This window comes from Penaeus monodon, chromosome 26 (genome assembly GCF_015228065.2).
Source record: "Penaeus monodon isolate SGIC_2016 chromosome 26, NSTDA_Pmon_1, whole genome shotgun sequence".
NCBI lineage: Eukaryota > Metazoa > Arthropoda > Malacostraca > Decapoda > Penaeidae > Penaeus > Penaeus monodon.
Window position 1 is genome coordinate 40,131,887 of NC_051411.1, and position 7,500 is coordinate 40,139,386.

The window sequence follows — 7,500 nt, forward strand, 5'->3', positions numbered from 1 at the left end:
CATGACGCCATGGGAACTCTCTATCTCAAGCAGTACTCAACTAAAGACCTTTTCTTTTCTTCCTTCTGATCCCCTATTTTCTTTTTAAATTTATCTTTTCTTTATGCGTGGTACAAAAGAGCTTCTTTTTTATCCTTCTCTTTTATTTCTCTTTCCATTTCTTATTTCATGCGTTTCGGGTTTCACATGCGAGTGTCCGGCCGTGCTTGTGCGAGTGTCCGGCCGTGCTTGTGCGAGTGTCCGGCCGTGCTTGTGCGAGTGTCCGGCCGTGCTTGTGCGAGTGTCCGGCCGTGCTTGTGCGAGTGTCCGGCCGTGCTTGTGCGAGTGTCCGGCCGTTCTTGTGCGGAGGGGAAAATGTAAATAAACGTGCATGTGTAAAAATCACACACACACACATCTTCGCTCCCCTCGCCACTCTCTGACGCGGAAGGGTGTATTAACTATTCTTTTTCTATCCCGCGCAGCTATTCTTCACAGCCATCCGTCATCTATTAACAGCAGGGGATGTCAGCAGAACGAAGCACCAAGCAAGTCATTCGTGACACGCCGCGAAGTTCAAAGCATAGGGGTTACGCGGGAGGGGGAGAGGGGTGGGGGTGAATTGTGAGGGGTAAAGGGGTGAGGGTAAGGGAAGAGAGGTATGATGGGGAGGGGGAGGTGAGAGATGAGGGAGGGGGAGGTGAGAGATGAGGGAGGGGGAGGTGAGAGATGAGGGAGGTGAAGAATGAGGATAAAGGATGGAGGGAGAAGGATGAGGGATGAGAGGTGAGGAGTGAGAGGTGAGAAATGAAGAGAAGTGTGATATGAGGGGCGAGAGGCAAGAGGTGAGGCCCGAGGGATGAGGTGAGGGCAGAACCTGTGTCGCTGCCTGCCTTTCGCTCAACACAAGGGCAGGGCAGCGCGTCGCAAGTGTAATGGAGGCGCCCAATGAGTGATGGATGGGCGAGGGTGGATATTGCCCGTGTCGAGGGTCCGCGCCGCCTTATAAACTAGCTACATCACCCGGCCTTGTTGGGCTGCGCGGCCTACACTGGGTACATGTCACCCTTCGATGCAATACTTTCAGTCCATTCCACTCTATCTAGTCTCCCCCTCGCCTCGTTTATATCTGCCTCAGTGCCTCCCTTTCCCTCTTTCTCTCCCTCCCTCCCTCTTGTCGTGACGTCCGCCTCTTCCCTTCACTCCAAATATTTTCAATCTTCTCTATCCTCTCCCTCCTTTGCCTTCCCTGCCGGCAGATCCTCCCAAGCTTACACAAAAACAAACACGCAGGCAAATATTTATCACCAAACATTTCAGCATCGACTCCTGCCTAATGCGTTATATCATACGTGATACACAGCTTCCTAACTGTTGCAACAAGAACTGCATTGATCTGCATTAGCTTCGCCACGATTCGAGCCAAACTATCAACTTTAACATTTCCATTCCTCCCTCCCAGAACAATAATTGCTCACGCCGTTGCAATCATTTCAACGATCATTAGAACACTCCTTCTGCTTATTCCATCACTCCGTCATCGTGCAATCACAGCTATGCAACCTCCGGCATTAACATCATTAATCCGCCTCACCGATCATGCTATCAGGTGCGCCCAACCTTCCCTGATTACGCAATGAATCGGGGCACAAATTACATAATACATTTCCGCCCTTGATTTTAACTTCAGTCGCAATTAATCAGCGTTCTCGTATCAGTCTCTCGAAAGCCTCGGCAGACTTTACAAATATAGTAAGGTTTCTAAACACAAAGGGAAAATAGAGGTATAATAATATGGCTGATGATAAATTACTGGCAATCGAATCATTAATGAAATAAATACAGCAACGCTCCGGTAGTCTGGAAGACATCCACAAAGTGGGTATTACTCATTCAAACGTAAGCGTCCTTTGATTCCCCATGTTTATTCACTGATGCTTTTTATCTTCCCTCGCTGTTAAAATACACTAGGTTTTACGTGTATATACGAGACTTCTACTAATTCAAAGGAATACCTTAAAAAAAAAAAAACATATCCTGGCTTGCCATACGATATCCTTTAGCTTCCTTCCCACATTTTAATGATTAATAGAAGTCGCTATTTGCGTTGCAGAAACGGTCGAGTAAGTGAAACATGGCAACATATGACCGTAGACTTTTTCGTCATGGACTATACCTGTATTCCCTTACATTTTCGATTCTCGGTTCCCTTTACAAAATGTGTGTTGAAGGGCAATCTAAACCATGCTTGCTACACATACACCCTTAAAATGATATACTTGGAAAATAGATTTTAAAAATATGTCCTCGTTCGAAATTAATAATTTTTCATTCTACCCCTTTTGAGCTGTCACATACGGGTAGATACAGTTATTACTCTCTTGCTGCTAATATGAAAACATGCGCCAGGGAGATAAGAGTGCTGTTTACCCAAGACTGCGACACGAGGTTGCAAAAACACCACCGATGACAGCAAGACGCTACACACGAACGCGCGCGCGCACACACACACACACACACACACACACACACACACACACACACACACACACATATATATATGTACACATATTCTCAAATTTTCACATAACTCCCTCGGCATATCACGAAATCTGACAAGAGAGACTATTTTCGTCGCCAGCCCACGAGGCCTTGTGGGCGCGCTCCCGCTCCCGCTCCCCCTCCTCCCTTCCTTCCTCCCTCAGTCCCTCCCCCCGCGGACCGCAGGCTTAACATGCTGACACTTTTTCCTCTTTCTTCGACATAAGGCATTCCGTTTTCCGGACTTTCTCCCTCTCTCATTTCCCCGTTTCTCAGGTTCAGTCATCTGCCATCTTATTCTTCCTTTCTTCTTTCTTGTTTTCTCCCTTCTTTTCCTCTTCTTTTCTTATCTTACGTTCTTCATTCTGCCCTACGACGACCGAGCGTTTTCTTCATTTAACATCTTCCTCTTCCTTTTATTCTGTCTTTAATTCACTTTGCATCTTCTCCGTCCTTTCTTTCTTCGAGTTAATTCTTTCGCTTTCCTCTTCCACCCTCCTCCTACTGTTTTCTACTTCCTGTCTATTTTCCCTTCTCCTTTCTTTACTTCACTGATTTTTCTCTTTTTCTATTTTTCCCCGCTTTATTCTACTCTTCCTTTCTCTTCTTCTCCTCCTTCCTTTCTCCTCTCCCTCCCCTCCTCCCATTTTCTTTCCTTCTCCTCCTCAAACTTCATTAATTTTCCTTCCTGTTTTTTCCTTCTTATTCCTTCTCCCTATCCTACTCCTTTCCTTTTAGTTTTCGTTCCCTTTTTTCTGTTCTTTCTACTCCCTCCACGTTCTCACCTTCTCCAAAGTCTCTTTTCCTCCATCTCCCTCTCTCCTTCACATTTTTTTTCCTTCTTCTTACTTTCTCCACATTCTCTCCTTCTCCACATTCTCTTTTCCTCTATCTGTCTCCCTCCTCCACATTTTTTCCTTCTCCTCTTATCCATATTTTTCCTTCTCCTCTTCTCCTCCACATTTTTTCCCCCCTCCCCCCATTCCTCCCTCCCTCCTCCATTCTCTCTCCTCATTTCCTTCAAGCCGAGATGCTGAGAGGAAAGGTAGAGAAAAGGCGAGACGGCAGCAGCGACCTCGGAATGGCTTAGACAAACTTATACCTAAATATTTTCCTCATACTTACCCCCCTAATACTCCTCTCACCTACCACCTCATTCCCACCCCCCACTCTGCTAATAATAGTCCCTCACTCACACTTTCCTCATAGCTACCTTCCTACCCCTCATACCAAACTCCCAATGCTGAACATAACACTCCCTACTTCATACTTTCCTTATACCTACCTCTCTACTAACGCCCCTCCCACCTACCACCTCATTTCCACCCCCCATCATTCTGATGATAATGGTCCCTCACTCACACTTTCCTCATACCTGCCCCTCACACTCCCGTCTCTCTCTGCTTATAACACACCCTCCCTCACGCTTCCCTCGCACTTACCTCCCCCTAATTCCCCCTCCCACCTCCTTTCCAACCCCCCACTCCCTCACACTTCTCATACCTACCCTCTAGCCTCCCTCCCTCAAACTTTCCTCACACTTGCCCCCCTCTAATTCCCCTCCCACCTCATTTCCCCCCTCCTCCCCCCTCTCTCTCTCTTTCTGCTCTTAACACTCTCTTCCTTATACCTACCCTCTACCCTCCCTCTCCACTCCCTCCCTCATACTTCCCTCACACTTACACCCCTCCCTAATTCCCCCTCCCCCTCCCACCTCATCCCCCCCCCCTCTCTCTCTCACGCTTTCCGCCGCAACCTCCGGGGAAAAATTTTCACCTAAACACCAAATCATAACTTGGGGGCCTATTTTCCCTTGGCAAGCCCAGAAGGGAAAAAAAAAAAAAAAAAAAGATGGGGAAAAAAAAAACGGAAAAACGGGAAAAGGAAGAAAATAGGAAAATGAAAGAGGAAAAAGAAAAATAAGGATGAAAAAAGGGGAGAACAAGAAAAAAGAAAGAGGGAAAATAAGGAAAAGAAAAAAAAAAAAGTTTGGTTATCGAGAACCTTGAGGCTGAGGAGGCGGGGGGAACGGAAGAGGGTGAAGGGGAGAGGGGGATTACAAAAAAAGCACAATTAGTTCCTGGTGTTCTCAAAGGAAAGTGTGGATGAGGAGGGGGGGGGAGAAGGGAAGAAAGGATGGAAGAAAGAGAGAAGAAAAGATGAGAGAAGAGGGGAAAAAAGAAGGGGGAGGCGAGAGGGGAGAGGAAGAAGAGGGAAGAGAGAGGAGAGAGGGGGAGGGAGAGAGAGAGAGCGAGAGAGAGAGAAGGAGAGGAGGCGAGAGAGAGAAGGAAGAGGGGAGGAGGGGAAAAGAGGGAGGGAGGAGAGGGGAGGGAGAGGATGGGGGAGAAGAGAGAGAGGAGGAAGAAAGGAGGGAAAAGGAAGAGGGGGGGGAAAAAGAAGGGGAGAAGAGAGAAAGGAGAAGGGGAGGAGAGGGGGAGAGAGAGAGAAGGAGAGAAGAGGAAGAGAAGGAAGAGAGGAAGGAAGACGAGAAAAGGGGCAAAAAGACGAAGGGGAAGGGGGAAAAGAGATGGAAAAAAAAAAAAAAAAGAAGGAAAAAGGGGAAAAAAAAAGGGAAAAAAAAAAAAAAAAAAGGGTTAAAAAAGAAAAAAAAATAAGTGGAGAAGGGGGGAGGGAAAAAAAAAAGAAAAGAAAAAAAACAGAAAAAAAAATCAACATCTAAAAACACAAGGTAAATTAATTTTATAATTTACATAAAAAATTTAAAAACTAAAAAAAAAAAAAAAAATGAAAAAAAAAAAAAAAATAAAAAAATAAAAATAAAAAGAAAAAAAAAAAAAATAAAAAAAAAAAAAAAAAAATTAAAAAAAAAAATAAAAAATATAAAATAATAATAATATATATAAAAATATATATTATAATAAATATATATTAAAGAAAAATAATATATTATAATTTTAAATAAAATTAATATTAAAAAAAAATTTAAAAAAAATTTAAAAAAAAAAATTTTAAAAATTTAAAAAAAAAATTTTTTTTTAAAATTTTAAAAAAATTTTTTAAAATTTTTTTTTTTTGGGGTTTAAAATAAAAAAAAAATTATTTTAAATTATAAAAAAAATAATAAAAAAAAAAAAAAAAAAAAATTTAAAAGGGATAAAAAAAAGGTAAAAATTTTTTAAAAAAAAAAATTTAAAAAAAAAAAAATTTTAAAATTAAAATTAAAATATTATATATTTTAATAATATATATTATATATATATAATGATATATATATATAAGATATATATATAATATAATAGATATTAATAATGATATATATATATATATATATATATATAAATTAATTATATATATGTATATATATATTATATATATATTAATATAATATCTTTTAAAATATATAATATATATATAATATATAATATATTATAAAATATATATATAATATATGTTATATATATATTATTTATATTTTAATTATATTAATAATATAATAATATAATATATATTATATAATATAAAAATAAAATATATATATTGAACAACAAAACAAAATGTAAAAAGCAAAAACAAAATTGAGTACAGCCTCACAACAAGAGACATGTCAAGGTGTTCCAAAATAGCCCCCCCACCCCCTTCCCCCTCCCCCCTCTACCTTCTAACTCCGCATCCGACGCCATTTCTCGACGTTTTACGGCGCTTTAAGGACAGTCACCAAAAAACCCAACCCTTACTTGTTGGGAGGGGGGGGAACTAAAGAGAAGAGAGAGATTGAGGGGCAGGGTGAGGGAGGGGAAGGGAAGAGAGGGGAGGGGAGGGGAGGAGAAGGCACGAGAGGGTAGGGGAAGGGAGTAGAGGAAAGGGGAAGGGTAGGGAAGGGATGGGAAGGAGAGGAGAGAGTAAGGGAGGGTAACGAATCCCCACACGGGACAAGGATGAATTAATTACCCCAAACTCCTAACTAAGTATCGCTATATATTATGCCCAAGATAAATGAACTCGTTTCCCTGGCGGATGAGGAGCGGAAGGGGGGAGGGGGGTGAGGAGGAGGAGGGAGGAGGAGGAGGAGGAGGAGGAGGAGGAAGGAAGAGGAGGAGGAGGAGGAAGGGGGGGAAGGGGGAGGGGGGGGGAGGGGGGAGGAAGGGGAAGAAAAAGGGAAAAGGCAAAGTACTCTCCCAAAGGGGGAATGCGGCGGGATATAAGCAAATTTAAAAGTTCAGATAAATAAAAGCCAGCGTAATCGTACAGCAATGCTTACAAGTTAACAAGCAGCTTGGTATTAATAATTCTATAAAGTTGGAAAAACAGTCGAGAAAGGTCCCGAAAACACTTAAAAAAAACGCAAACACGATGCGCATATTGATTAAGAAAAAAAATAAATAAAAATAAACCCAACGAACAGGGAAAACAATCGAGAAACCCCCCCTCCCTCCCCCCCAAAAAAAAAATATCCAACAACAAGAAAAACTCCCGCCAAAAAAAAAAAAAAGAGAAACACGAAGCGCACGTTACTCACAGCTCAATGGCCTTGTTCCAGTTGATGACGTAACCGGAGAGGTGGAAGAGTTCGATATTGACGATGTGGACATTGCCGCGCTCCGTGCCCACGTACAGCCACTTGCTCTGGAACGGCAGACACAGGCACGTGATCCTGAAAGAGCGAGAGAACAAAAAAAAATGGCGTTAGTGGTTTGTGGTTCGTGATAAAGGGCGGGAAAATACCCGAGACTGGTTCGTAGGTTCCTGCTGGTGATGCCTTTAGAGGTGGTTTTGGCGCGTCTGGTTTCTTTTCTTTTTTTTCTTCTTTTTTGGGTGGTTTCGATCAGTTCCCTTTTTCTTCATTCTCTCTGTCTCTGTCTCTCTTTTTATATTTCTCTTTTCTCTGTCTGTCTGTCTCTCACATACATACATACACACACACACCCTTTCTCCATTTCCATCTCCCTCCGTTCCACCTCCCTCTCCAACTGTCTCTCCCTCTCTATCTATACCTGTTTCTCCGTCTGTCTGTCTACCTGT

The 7,500-nt window shown here is 42.2% G+C and overlaps 1 protein-coding gene across 3 annotated transcripts in view; it reads right to left on the bottom strand.

Moving 5' to 3' along the window:
- The window catches only part of LOC119590170 (syntaxin-binding protein 5-like), a 153,866-nt gene that overhangs the window by 81,521 nt on the left and 64,845 nt on the right, over window positions 1-7,500 (bottom strand). For all 3 annotated transcript variants that reach the window (XM_037938957.1, XM_037938959.1, XM_037938958.1), the window contains one exon: window positions 6,998-7,132. The gene's annotated coding sequence lies outside the window, so the exon portion shown is untranslated. The remainder of the gene's footprint in view (window positions 1-6,997; window positions 7,133-7,500) is intronic.